Source organism: Antedon mediterranea, chromosome 9 (genome assembly GCF_964355755.1).
Source record: "Antedon mediterranea chromosome 9, ecAntMedi1.1, whole genome shotgun sequence".
NCBI classification, from domain to species: domain Eukaryota; kingdom Metazoa; phylum Echinodermata; class Crinoidea; order Comatulida; family Antedonidae; genus Antedon; species Antedon mediterranea.
In genome coordinates, this window is record NC_092678.1 from 7575940 (window position 1) to 7589746 (window position 13807).

General features: G+C 33.9%; 1 protein-coding gene across 1 annotated transcript in view; it reads right to left on the minus strand.

Annotated features, from left to right (window-relative positions):
- Positions 1 to 1089, minus strand: part of LOC140058127 (hyalin-like) — a 31813-nt gene extending 30724 nt beyond the window's left edge. Inside the window, exon 1 of the mRNA XM_072103683.1 lies at positions 941 to 1089. The gene's annotated coding sequence lies outside the window, so the exon portion shown is untranslated. The remainder of the gene's footprint in view (positions 1 to 940) is intronic.
- Between the last annotated feature and the right edge of the window lie 12718 nt (positions 1090 to 13807).

Genomic DNA, 13807 nt, shown 5'->3' on the forward strand with positions numbered 1-13807 from the left:
AAACGTTTTCTGGAAGCTATAGGATTGTAGATACGAATTCATGTAAACATTTTGCCAATCGGATGTTGTGACGTCATCATATTGCCAGTTGAATAAAAAAAGTCGTATTTTCATATTTTGCGTAATAGTTCATCACATTTAAATGTGCGCGCACCAACATTTTACGTATTCAAATTTCTTCTACACGTTAATATGTTGTTGCTAAGATAATTTTCTTCAGAAATTGCTATCGTTGTGTTGTTTTTTTTATGACGTCATCATGTTAAATATTTGAATTAAAGGCAGGTCCCATAATTCAGTTAATATGTCATATAATATACAGTAGTACAATGTACACCAGCATAGTCTCTGATGTGAGCAAATTGTTGTTTGCCGCCCTCTGTATCATGTAGAATTAATGTCTCCTTTTATACACAGTGTACTGTATAATTATAATACAAGGCGAAAATACAGGACCACCTCTTATTATAGTTTTTAACGTATGACGTGCACGTGGCATCTGTCGTGCGGATAACTAACTCGTCAAAGTGACGAGTTTCATGTCTAGTTGGTTTTAATACTGTACAGAATAGTGGAAAAGAATACAAAAAAGATGTATATAACCCTCATTGTAAATTGATGTATTGTACTTGTATGTGTTATGCACAGTTCGCGGGATCCTGCTGGGATTTGCGTAAAATCCCACCGGGATCCTACTTGAATTTTAAAAAAACTATCAGAATTTCCGGCGGGCAAATTATAGTCGGGATTTCCGCTGGGATTAATACAATCCCATCGGGATCCCATTTGAATTTACAAATTTTTTTTACTAGGATTAGAGTTGTTAGTCATCTTCTGAGCAGTTTCCAAAGCAATTTTGTTTTATTGGAAGAAAATAGTTACTTTTACCAGATGTGTGGCACTGTAACATTGTTCATAATAAAAAAATATATATACTTACAATTTACAGTAACTGTAAATGTACAGATGTCTGTTTTACCAGCACTATTTGTAACATAACAAATAACAACAGTTGAACCAATACTAAAATATGAACCAGAAGGTGGAGTACAACTTGCTGACAAATAAGAATCATCATAATTTTGGACATAGAGGTCGTCCCAAACAACTGTAATTTGGTCTGTGTCTGAACTTTGTTCAATGTTACTCGGGCAGGTCACACTGGGATAACCAACATCTACAAGAAGAAACTTTGATGTTTAAGCAAAATATTAAAAAAAAATGTTCATCATTTAATGCTGGTTCAATTAATGTTTTCCAGTCAACATTTTCATATGATAAAATGACTAGTAGGTACCTGTCCAATGGATGGGCACCGTGATAAATTAAGTGCCTACATGTTCTAGAAATGGTTATGTCGATATATGTATATGACACGTTATTGTGAGAGTCTAACAACGCAGAGTATTTATATTATATAATATCCTGCATTTATAAAGCTCTTTATGTTGTGAAACCTCTCTAAACGCTGATCATACAGTAGAAACTGAGGGAAAAAACTAAACCAGTTGTGGCTCGGTCATCTCGGACTCGAGCGCCTCCTACCCTAGTAAAGAAAGATCGTCAAGATCAAGATGAGATTATACAGTCGTTCGCTGCACGTGTTCGTGGACAGTCGTCTGTTTGCAAATTCACTGTAAAGTGTACGGATTCCCAGATCATTATCTATTATTCAGATGAGATGGTGAAAGATGTTTTAATACATGGCCTTGCAGATCAGGAGATTCAGCTTGACCTACTTGGGGAGCGCAACCAAGATATGACATTGGAAGCTGTAATTTCGTATATCGGGGCAAAAGAAGCTGGTAAGCGTCGCGTTCTTTATCTCGTCTTACAACTACAGGAGCATTGGCCAGCAGCTCATATCGACAACTGCAGAAGCAACAGGCTAAGATTGGCTCTGAACCAATTTGTACCTATTGCGGTAATAAAGGACATGGTGCAAGGAGTTCACCAATGATGCGCAGGCAGGTATGCCCTGCCTATGGTAAAACCTGCTCCAAATGTGGCATTAAACATCATACTGAATCAGTCTGTCGATCTTTGTCAAGGAAAGAGAATGCTATCAGTACCACAGCGTTGGGTACAACATTCCATGCAGATATGGTTGTTGCTCGGCCTTTTGCTCTTGACCATCACATATATGATGACTTTAATGACACCTGGATTCGAAAGAAAGCAGAACCGCATCCATTCACCAAGCTTATGGTATAAACCTTACCAGATGACTATCGAGCACTGGGGTATAACCTCTCACAAAGTACTCCAAAAATTAAAGCTTTGGTCATGGCTGATACTAGTTGCTTGGTTGGTATTGATATTTTACGTCGGCTACAGATGAAAGTTACTCAGCTCCTACCAGTCTCGATGAAAATGAAAGCTGCAAATAATGGCGGCGGCGCCGCCATCCTTCGATATAGTGGTATCGATGAACTTGATAAGACTGTCACTACTAGACAAGTTACGTATATCACAGAAAGCTCAGAAAAAAATATTTTCTTAGTCGTGAGGCTTGTAAGCACTCGGTATAGTCTCCAAGTCCTTCCCAATGATAGGTAATGATAGATAGAAACACCTAGGTTGGTGCCGATGACGACAACCCTACCCGCCCACGAACTTGAGACTGTCGCGTGCAAGTGCCCACACAGAAAAGCACCACCACCTATGCCAAACAAACTGTCCTGTGAGGCTACAGACGGGAATCGAAAACGGCTTGAAAACTTTCTATTAGAATATTATGGATCAAGCACCTTCAATGTCTGTGAACACCAACCACTGCCTCTTATGACGGTTAAGCCTATGAAGTTGATGATTGACCCCGGGCCAAACCTGTTGCACATCAAACTCCAGTCCCAGTTCATCTCCACTGGCGAGAAGCAGTTAAGGCTGGTCTAGATAAAGACTTCCGACTTGAACCTGATCCAGTTGGTGAACCAGTCACTTGGTGTCATCGTATGGTCATATGCGCTAAGAAGAATGGTAAGATAAGACGCACAGTCGATTTACAGTCATTAAAGGAGGAAGGTGTTAGAATATTCAACAATATGTGACCTACATGTCTTCCTACAAATTGGTCAAAAGACGGGTATCGGATTCTGGCTGCTTCAGAAGCATTGCGAATGTCCATCGACCATCCCATTCTGCTACACTTTCAAAATTCCTTTTTATGTTATAATTGACCAATTAATGGAGTGTTTATTTGAATCAGTTTTTGTTGATTATTTATAATATATGAAAGATAGGATCTTGGCAGTGTAAATACAATAGCCGATATCACTGCACATCGAGTCACTTGCATAAAAACAACCTGATCAAAAATTCCTCCGCCTATGTCATAAGCCTCCCTTGTTACATAATAATAAAGACAGAAGTTTCTCTTCTCAGGCGTATAATGTATACACTACACAAAGAATTAACATAGAACAAACAATACGGATAAAAAAAAAAAATTGTTTTGGTAAGGTGAGACTCAATCTTGGTACCTCGAGTGCTATAGACGCAATCACAGACCACCGAGACCACCGAGCCATACTGTATACACACCTGAATAGAAGTTGAAGAAAATATTCTGGGCATTTATATGCAGTAACCACTTATTACATATTATTACATACTTCAATGAATCATAATTTTTTATTATGACATCTATAAACATTTTAAAAAACGATGAACTGTCCAAGTATATACTTTCAACGTTAATATATGAACATTTTAAAGAAGACGGTTAATGTTAAGTTTGTTATTTCGGTCCAAGAAAATGTTATAGTTTGTTTGATTGTCAAAGTTATTAAAAACAAATGAATATGCAATTAATGATGACGTAATCAACTTTTTTTTTCTTAATTTCATAATGAATCATACATATGATACATAGAAACTAAAATGCAAAATAGGGGTTCTCCGAGCATTCTGACAATCTATATTATTTTTAAAATTAAGCATATTTTCCATTTTGCTAACTTATATGTGCGTAGCCTGTCACATTTAACATGCTCGTATACCGTGGTTTATAGTTGAAAAGTACATAAAATATAATGAAAAGAAAGGTTGTAAAACAGAAATCGTAAGAGTGTGCATTATCGTTAACGTGGAGTGCGCACTCATGGTTTTTTAAATGCTTAAAATTGCCTGAAACGTACTCTAGTTTCATCAAAAATGAATTTTGAACATTTTAAGCGCGCGTACACATGAGTTATATGAGCTACGCACGTATATGATGCAATATGACCTGAAATTTTATGAGTACCAAATTTGGTTTAATTATGATACATGCTTGTGAAGATGTGATTACAAACGTGATATTGCGCATATAAACAAGATAACCACATCGATTCCTAAAAATTGACGTAGCTAGATGAAATTAATCTCAAGATAATTGATGAACAAAGTAATGCTATGGAAAGAATAAATAAATAAATAAAGATCCTGACAAAATCAATCTTAACTAGAATTTAATTCGTCACTTTGACGAATTATAGGTGATCATTTTTATCATTTTATTGACATTCATATTTTTGAAACATGCACGTATGTTAACATACAATCGGAAAATGTTGATGTATGCCATCCTATTATACGCTTATAGTGCTGAGTTGTGCCTATATGCCATATACAATATGTACAGTATATACTGTACTGTGTATATCTATATACAGTGTAGCATAGGTGAAATTACGGACACACATCATGTTCTAAGTTTTTGGCACTGATGACATTATCAAAAAAAACTTGTGGATAACAATATTGAAAGATAATGAATTTAGCAATAAAATATAACAATTGGAAGAAAATTTGGCACGTAGAAGGGCCGTGCGCGCTCTTTAAAAATTGTATAACTTTGACGAAAGAGATGAAAAAACTACTTTTTAAATTCAACTGGCCATAAGATAACGTCACAACATCTCATAGGCTTAATTTTTGTATGAATTCATATCTACATTTCACCAGCTATCATACTAAATTATAAACATCGAGGTCAACTTTAATTCAGAAGAGCTGTAAGGTATTCAAATATACGTTGTAGGTAAAATTACGTAACCACCGTTATTTAAATTTTAAGACGTGATAACGTTATCCAAAAGAAAATATTGGCAACTCATAAGTAACATAATTGGTTGAGGTAGAATATGTTAAAAATTAAAAGAAAATTGATCACAGATAAGCGAGTTGCGCTCTGTTGAATAAGGTGGTCTATGACAAAAGGGGAAAAACACCTATTTTCAAAATTCATGTGGCCAAATGATGACGTCATACCAATTTGTACGTCTAATGTGTATATACATTTATTTATACAACTCATTGGCTTTGACGAATTATACTGTAGGTGATCATTTTTATCATTTTATTGACATTCATATTTTTGAAACATGCACGTATGTTAACATACCATCGGAAAATGTTGATGTATGCCATCCTATTATACGCTTATAGTGCTGAGTTGTGCCTATTATATGCCATAATACAATATGTACAGTATATACTGTACTGTGTATATCTATATACAGTGTAGCATAGGTGAAATTACGGACACACATCATGTTCTAAGTTTTTGGCACTGATGACATTATCAAAAAAAAACTTGTGGACAACAATATTGAAAAATAATGAATTTAGCAATAAAATATAACAATTGGAAGAAAATTTGGCACGTAGAAGGCTGTGCGCGCTCTTTAAAAATTGTATAACTTTTGCGAAATATACGTTGTAGGTAAAATTACGTAACCACCGTTATTTAAATTTTAAGACATGATAACGTTATCCAAAAGAAAATATTGGCAAATTATAAGTAACATAATTGGTTGAGGTAGAATGTGTTAAAAATTAAAAGAAAATCGATAACAGATAAGCGAGTTGCACTCTGTTGAATATGGTGGTCTATGACAAAAGGGGAAAAACCCCTATTTTTCAAAATTCATGTGGCCAAATGATGACGTCATACCATTCTGAACGTCTACTGTGTATATACATTTATTTATACAACTCATTGGCTTCCATAATAAGTTAAAAAAATTGGGGGTCACCTTTCATTCTGAAAAGTTATATTCATTTTAAAAAGGCCCTACTTTTTACCATTTTTAGCACTTTTGTACATTTAATGTGCGCATTTTGTCATGTTTAACGTGCTCGTATATATTTTAAGTCGGAATGGACTCAAAGTTGGAGAATGTACTAAGGATTGTGAGTAGAATGTGATGTATACATCAAATTTTATTTTTTACGCTTTTTAAAACTCGCGTAGCCAAAAATATGTTTTTGCGCAGTAATTTTTTGAAACACGCAAATGGCCTATTTCATGCTCTAAATTGATCAAAACTTAATTTTGAGCTTTTTAAAATTTTAATGCGCGATTTCACGCGCATGACCTTGAAACACGCAATTTTTTATTTGCTAATACTTTTACCTTTGACCTGAAGTTTACGTGTAGTAAATTTCATTAATATGTGATAATGAATTATGGAGATATGATTGACAATGTGATTTCACAAAATGGCGTATACGCGACGTCATGGATGAGTGATCACGCTGAAAAGCTTATTAGGACTAAGTTACAGTATTTGAACGACATTGTAAAATTTTGGTAATCATTTACATTAAACTTTTTGAGGTAATTGTTACACAAATTTGTACAGAGAGAAATAAATAATAAGAACTAGAATTTAATTCGTCACTTTGACCAATTATAGGTGATCATTTTTATCATTTTAATGAAATTAATTTTTTTTAAACATGTACGTACGTTAACATACGATAGGAAAATGTTGATGTATGCCATCCTATTATACGCTTATAGTGCTGAGTTATGCCTATTATATGCCATATACAATGTACAGTATATACTGTATATCTATATACAGTGTAGCATAGGTGAAATTATGGGACACACATCAAGTTCAAATTTTTTGGTATGATGGAATTATCAAAATAAACTCGAAGATGACAATTTCGAAAGATAATGAATTGAGCAAATAAATATAAGGATTGGAAGAGAATTTGACACGTAGAAGCGCAATGCGCGCTCTTTGAAATTTGTATAACTTCGACTAAAGAAATTTAAAAACTACTTTTTAACTTCAACTGGCCATATGATAACATCACAACATCCGATAGGCTTAACTTTGATATGAATTCATATCTACATTTCATCAGCTTTCATAATAAATTATAATCTTCAAGGTCACCTTTAATTCTGAGGAGCTATAAGATATTCAAATGTATGGTGTAGCTGAAATTACACGACCTAGGTTATTCAAGTTTTTACGCGTGATGACGTCATCACAATAAAAATGTTGACAACTCACGAGAAAGATAATAATTTGAGCAAGCACATACTAAAATATCTGCAAAAATCGGGCTCAAATAACGGAGATGCGCTCTATTGAATGTGATAACCAACACAAAAAGATAAAAATTACTAATTTTTAAATTCAAGTGGCCATTTCATGACGTCATACCATTTTGTACGTCTAATATGTATATATATTTATATCTACAACTTATTGGCTTCCATAATAAGTTAAAAAAATTGGGGGTCACCTGCCATTCTGAAGAGTTATGTTCATTTTAAAAAGGCCTTATTTTTTACCATTTTTAGCACTTTTGTACAATTAATGTGCGCATTTGTCATTTTTAACGTGCTCGTATAGCGTTATTTTAAGTCGGAATGGACTCAAAGTCGGAGAATGTACTAAGGATTGTGAGTAGAATATGATGTATACATCAAATTTTATTTTTTACCCTTTTTAAAAATCGCGTGCGCAAAAATGTGTTTTTGCGCAGTAATTTTTTTAAACACGCAAATGGCCTATTTCATGCTCTAAATTGATCAAAACTTAAATTTGAGCTTTTTAAAATATTAATGCGCGATTTCACGCGCATGACCTTGAAACACGCAATTTTTTATTTGCTAATACTTTTACCTTTGACCTGAAGTTTACGTGTAGTGAATTTCATTAATATGTGATAATGAATTATGGAGATATGATTGACAATGTGATTTCACAAAATGGCGTATACGCGACGTCATGGATGAGTGATCACGCTGAAAAGCTTATTAGGACTAAGTTACAGTATTTGAAAGACATTGTAAAATTTTGGTAATCATTAACATTAAACTTTTTGAGATATTTGTTACACAAAATCTGTACAGAGAGAAATAAATAACTAGAATTTAATTCGTCACTTTGACGAATTATAGGTGATCATTTTTATCATTTTATTGACATTCATATTTTTTAAACATGCACGTATGTTAACATACGATCGGAAAATGTTGATGTATGCCATCCTATTATACGCTTATAGTGCTGAGTTGTGCCTATTATATGCCATATACAATATGTACTGTATATACTGTACTGTGTATATCTATATACAGTGTAGCATAGGTGAATTTACGGGACCCACATCATGTTCTAATTTTTTTGTATGATGACGTTGTCAAAATAAACTTGAAGAGAACAATATCGAAAGATAATGAATTGAGCAATAAAATATAACAATTGGAAGAAAATTTGGCACGTAGAAGCGCGGTGCGCGCTCTTTAAAATTTGTATAACTTTGACGAAAGAGATGAAAAAATGACTTTTTAACTTCAACTGGCCATATGATAACGTCACAACATCCGATAGGCTTCATTTTTATATGAATACATATCTACATTTCACTAGATCTCATAATAAGTTATAAACATCAAGGTCAACTTTAATTCAGAAGAGCTGTAAGGTATTCAAATTTACCTTGTAGTTGAAATTACGTAACCACCGTTATTTAAATTTTAAGACGTGATGACGTTATCCAAATGAAAATCTTGGCAATTCATAAGTAACATAATTGGTTGAGGCACAATGTATTAAAAATTAAAAGAAAATCGATCACAGATAAGCGAGTTGCGCTCTGTTGAATATGGTGGTCTATGACAAAAGGGGAAAAAATCCTATTTTAAAAATTCATGTGGCCAAATGATGACGTCATACAATTTTGTACGTCTAATGTGTATATACATTTATATCTACAACTCATTGGCTTCCATAATAAGTTAAAAAAATTTGGGGTCACCGTGCATTCTGAAGAATTATTTTCATTTCAGAAATGCCTTATTTTTTACCATTTTTAGCACTTTTGTACAATTAATGTGCGCATTTTGTCATTTTTAACGTGCTCGTATAGCACTATTTTAAGTCGAAATGGACTCAAATTTGGTGGGTGTACCAAGTAAGATGAGTAGAATGCAATTTGTACAAAAAAATTGTATTTTTTACGCTTTCTGTGTACGCACGCGCAAAAACGTGTTTTTGCGCAGTAATTTTTTAAAACACGCAAATGGCCTAATTCATGCTCTAAATTGATCAAAACATAATTTTGAGCTTTTTAAATTTTTAACGTGCGATTTCACGCGCATGACCCTACGTGCGCGTGCGTTTTTATTTGCTAATATTTTTACCCTTGACCTGAAGTTTACGTGTTGTGAATTTTATTAATATGTAATAATGAGTTATGGAGATATGATTGATAATGTGATTTCACAAAATGGCGTATAAATAACGTCACGGATGAGTGATCACGCTGAAAAGCTTATTAGAACTAAGTTACAGTATTTGAAAGACATTGTGAAATTTTGGCAATCATTGACATTTAACTTTTTGAGATAATTGTTACACAAAATAGTGTACAGAAAGAATAAAGATTTCATACAATAACAATAGGTGATCATTTTATTCTAAATGATCACCTAACTAGACATGTAACTCGTCACTTTGACGAGTTTGGTTATCCGCCGCGCAAGTGGTGCAACATTAACATTAAGGGGATAGGTTGAGGACAAAAGGAAGTGTTCACGTTGGCATTATGACCTGAACTGAAGAATATGATATGTTGTTATTGCTGAATTTTATTATTTAAATTCATATATAGTATACACAGTATAATCTGTATCCATATCACATACAGTGACATACATAGAATAGGCGAAATTACGGGACCCGTTATTTATTGCAATTTTTAACATGTTGACGGTTTTAAAATGAAACGCGAAGGTAGCAATTCCGAAAGGAAATTATCTCAGCAACAACGTATTAGCGTGTAGAAGAAATTTGAATACGTGAAATATTGATGCGCGCTCGTTTAAATGTAATGAATTATGACGCAAAAGATGAAAATACGACCTTTTTTATTTTACTGGCCATATGATGACGTCACAACATCCGATTGGCAACATTTTTACATAATTTTGTATCTACAATCCAATAGCTTCCAGAAAAAGTTTTAATCGTGATTATCACATTTTATTCTTACGAGCTATAACAGATTAAAATTTACTGTAAAGATGAAATTAATGCCACACGTGATTTAAATTTTTAGGCATGATGACGTCAAAAAAATTAAAATATTTTTAACTCATGCGAAAGATACTTGATTGACCTAGACAATATTAAAATCGGGGTGAAAATGGAAAACGGATAAGTGGAGATGCGCTCTATTCAATGTGATGAGCTATGACGAAAGATACAAAAATCCTAAATTTTATATTCGCGTGGCCATACGATGACGTCACAATGTCCGGTTAGCCATATTAGTACCTGATCCGACATCTACAACTCATCTACTTCTAGAATATGTCATCCACAAAAATTTGACCGTCTAGTTTAGAAAGTACGACTGTTTTAAAAAAGGCATATTTTAAACGAATTTTTTAACCTTTTCATAAAAAACGCGCGCAAATTGTCCAATTCGACGTGCTCGTATGACGTATCTTTAAGTCGAAATTGTTTAAAATTTTGTAAAATTACTAGAAAAGGCTGGAAAAACATAAATCACGCGAAAAAAATACGTTTTCAATGCTATGTGCGCACCGCACACGTAAAAATATGCGCACGCGTGGGAATTTTTGACATGCTTAAACCGACATGAAACGCGTAGAAAGTTGATTAGAAAATAATTTTGCGCATTTTGAAATTTTAAATGCGCGTGCGCGCGTAACTTTGTGTAAAACACGGAATTTTTTTTCAACAGGAAGTTAGCGCATGATATAAATTAAACTTTTGCAAAGTTTCAAGTTGAAATGTTATTTGGTTGTCGAGCTATGTTAAATACGACAAAATCGTTAAATCGCGCGTAAGTCACGTTGCGCAATTGTAAACGTCATGAAAAGCTTCGCTTGACGACGTTACGTAAATGTCAATATGTTAAGATAGTTACCGAAATGTTATGTTTGCGAGTTTTAGAGAAAAGCGTTACACAAAAATCATACAGAATGATTTCGTACAATCACAAGAGGTTATCCTGCAACTTCGTTGCGGATAACCAATAAGAATAAGAATAAAGATTTCATACAATAACAATAGGTGATCATTTTATTCTAAATGATCACCTAATAAGAAGAAGAAGAATAAAGATTTCATACAATAACAATAGGTGATCATTTTATTCTAAATGATCACCTAATAATTAGGTTATATGCATTATCATATAACCTAATTAAAAGTTAAATTGAACAAAATTTAAAGCCCCATTCCCTACGTTTTTTAGATCTAATTTAAGATCACAAACTATATTTAATGTAAAAATAATACTATATGGTCCTATTGCGATAACTTTTTTCGTCTTTAAACGGTTAAAAATGTGAAAAATAAATCGATTTTAATAATTATAGCGGCCCGCTATAAATCCCAAAATGCATTGCGCGCGGATTGATATTTTTGTTTTTCACCTGTAATTCGCCCACTTTTCGATCGATCGTGAAGCCAAAACAAATGGAAGACTCCTAACTTTTCAGCGAAAATACCGGGTGTTCCCCAATTTGTATCAACGGAGTCTGGCAAAAATAGAAAGACAATTAATGCAGCAACTATACAACGTCAGGCTAGGTATATAGCTAGCGTACGATGTTCGTACGTTACCGTTGTTTACCAGCTAGGCCTACAAAACTAAGCCTAGCTAGGCTAGGCCTGAGACCGTCCGCGAGAGTTCGATCGCCGCGAGCTACTTAGGTAGTGCATTGTTTCTCACTTTTTATCATAATTTACCATAAAACGTACATTTAAGACAAGGAATGACATGGTTTAATGTTTTTAAAGTGATATATATGTATTATTTTCCAAAAAACGTCCAAAATTGCAGGGAAGGGGTCTTTAAAAACATCATACTTACAAGTTACATTCACTGTAAATGTACAGTTTCCTGTATTACCAGCTCTATCAATCGCATTACATATAACTTCAGTTGAACCAATAGGAATATATGTATTAGATGGAGTACAAGTAGCTGACAGATCAGTATCAGTATTGTCAGTGACTGAGGTGTCTGGATTCGAGAACCATTTTGTATTTGAGCTTGACGATAACACTATTTCACCTTGGCATTTAACAACAGGTTTCTCATTATCTATAAAAGAAACCAATTTGTTTTATTATTTAAAATACATTATGATATGAAGGTTTATGAAGATAAATAATATTATTATAAGAACTTCACTCCTATAATATTATCCAGTACATCATTCAGCCACAAGCTAAATATAAATAATATATCAATATATCAAAACTAAAATTAGTAGACTGAATTAATCATCAACAAATAAACAAAAATAATATCTGGAAATAATACATTTAAAAAGTTATCTAAGGGCAAAATTCAGTAATTTGCATATAACTTCTAGAGTCTTTACCTTATGGTATTCAGTTTAATGGTTTAATGGTTTGTAATTTGTATAGCGCAAAATACAAGTCTCTATGTGCTGTTTAGCACAAGTGTGAAAATGATAATTTTGATGGAAAATAAACCACGAAATAGCCTAAAAAACCGAATAAATAGACCAAGACAACAGAAAAAGTCTGAAAACGGAATGTCACATCACCCACACTGTTTCACTTGTCAAGACAAGCTAACTATTCACAAGTGTCAAAGTGATGTGAGCATCTGACTATATATATGAATGTATATGAAAAAATAATGAAATCACACAGAACGAAACAAGTGAGTCTTCAAGTGAGCTTTGAAGATCGAAAGATCGCTCACCACATGACTACAATCTACACGGTGGATTGTCAAGAGTGGTTAAGTCAGACGTTGACCGGAGGGAACGAGTACAGGTAGCTGAACGAAACTTGATCAACTCTGAAATATACGCTGGGGACAAATGATGAATGGATTTGAAAACAAATAAAAGAACTTTGAAAACAATACGCTTTTCAACAGGGAGCCAATGGAGACGACGGAGAACAGGGGTGATATGTTGAAATTTAGGTGTCCGAGTGATGAGACGGGCGGTACTATTCATTAGTAGTTGAAGTCTTCTAATAGATGTTTGAGGCAATCCATAAAGAACTCCATTACAATAGTCCAATCTGGATGTTACTAGGGCATGCACCAGCTTTAATGTAGCATCCTCGTTTAAGAAACGTCTAACTACCCTGATGTTCCAGAGTTGAAAAGATACTGCTCAGCTAATATTGGTGATATGCCTATTCATGGATAAAGCGGAGTCACATGTTACGCCGACATTACGTACCTCAGACGATGGAATGATATAGGCGTCTCCCACACGAATGGTTTCAATTATGGGCATGTTTGCTTGACGTTTGGGCTTTATGTAAAGGATTTCAGTCTTATCAGTGTTACAGCAAAGCATGTTGGAAGACGGCCACGAATGTACATCATCAATACATGCTTCTAGGATGCGGATTGACTCAGTGGTATTCTCGTCTGGATTGAAAGAAGTATACAGTTGAGTATCATCAGCGTAAATGTGATACTTGATTGCATGTTTGTGAATAATATCACCGAGAGGGCGCATGTAAATTAAGAACAAAAT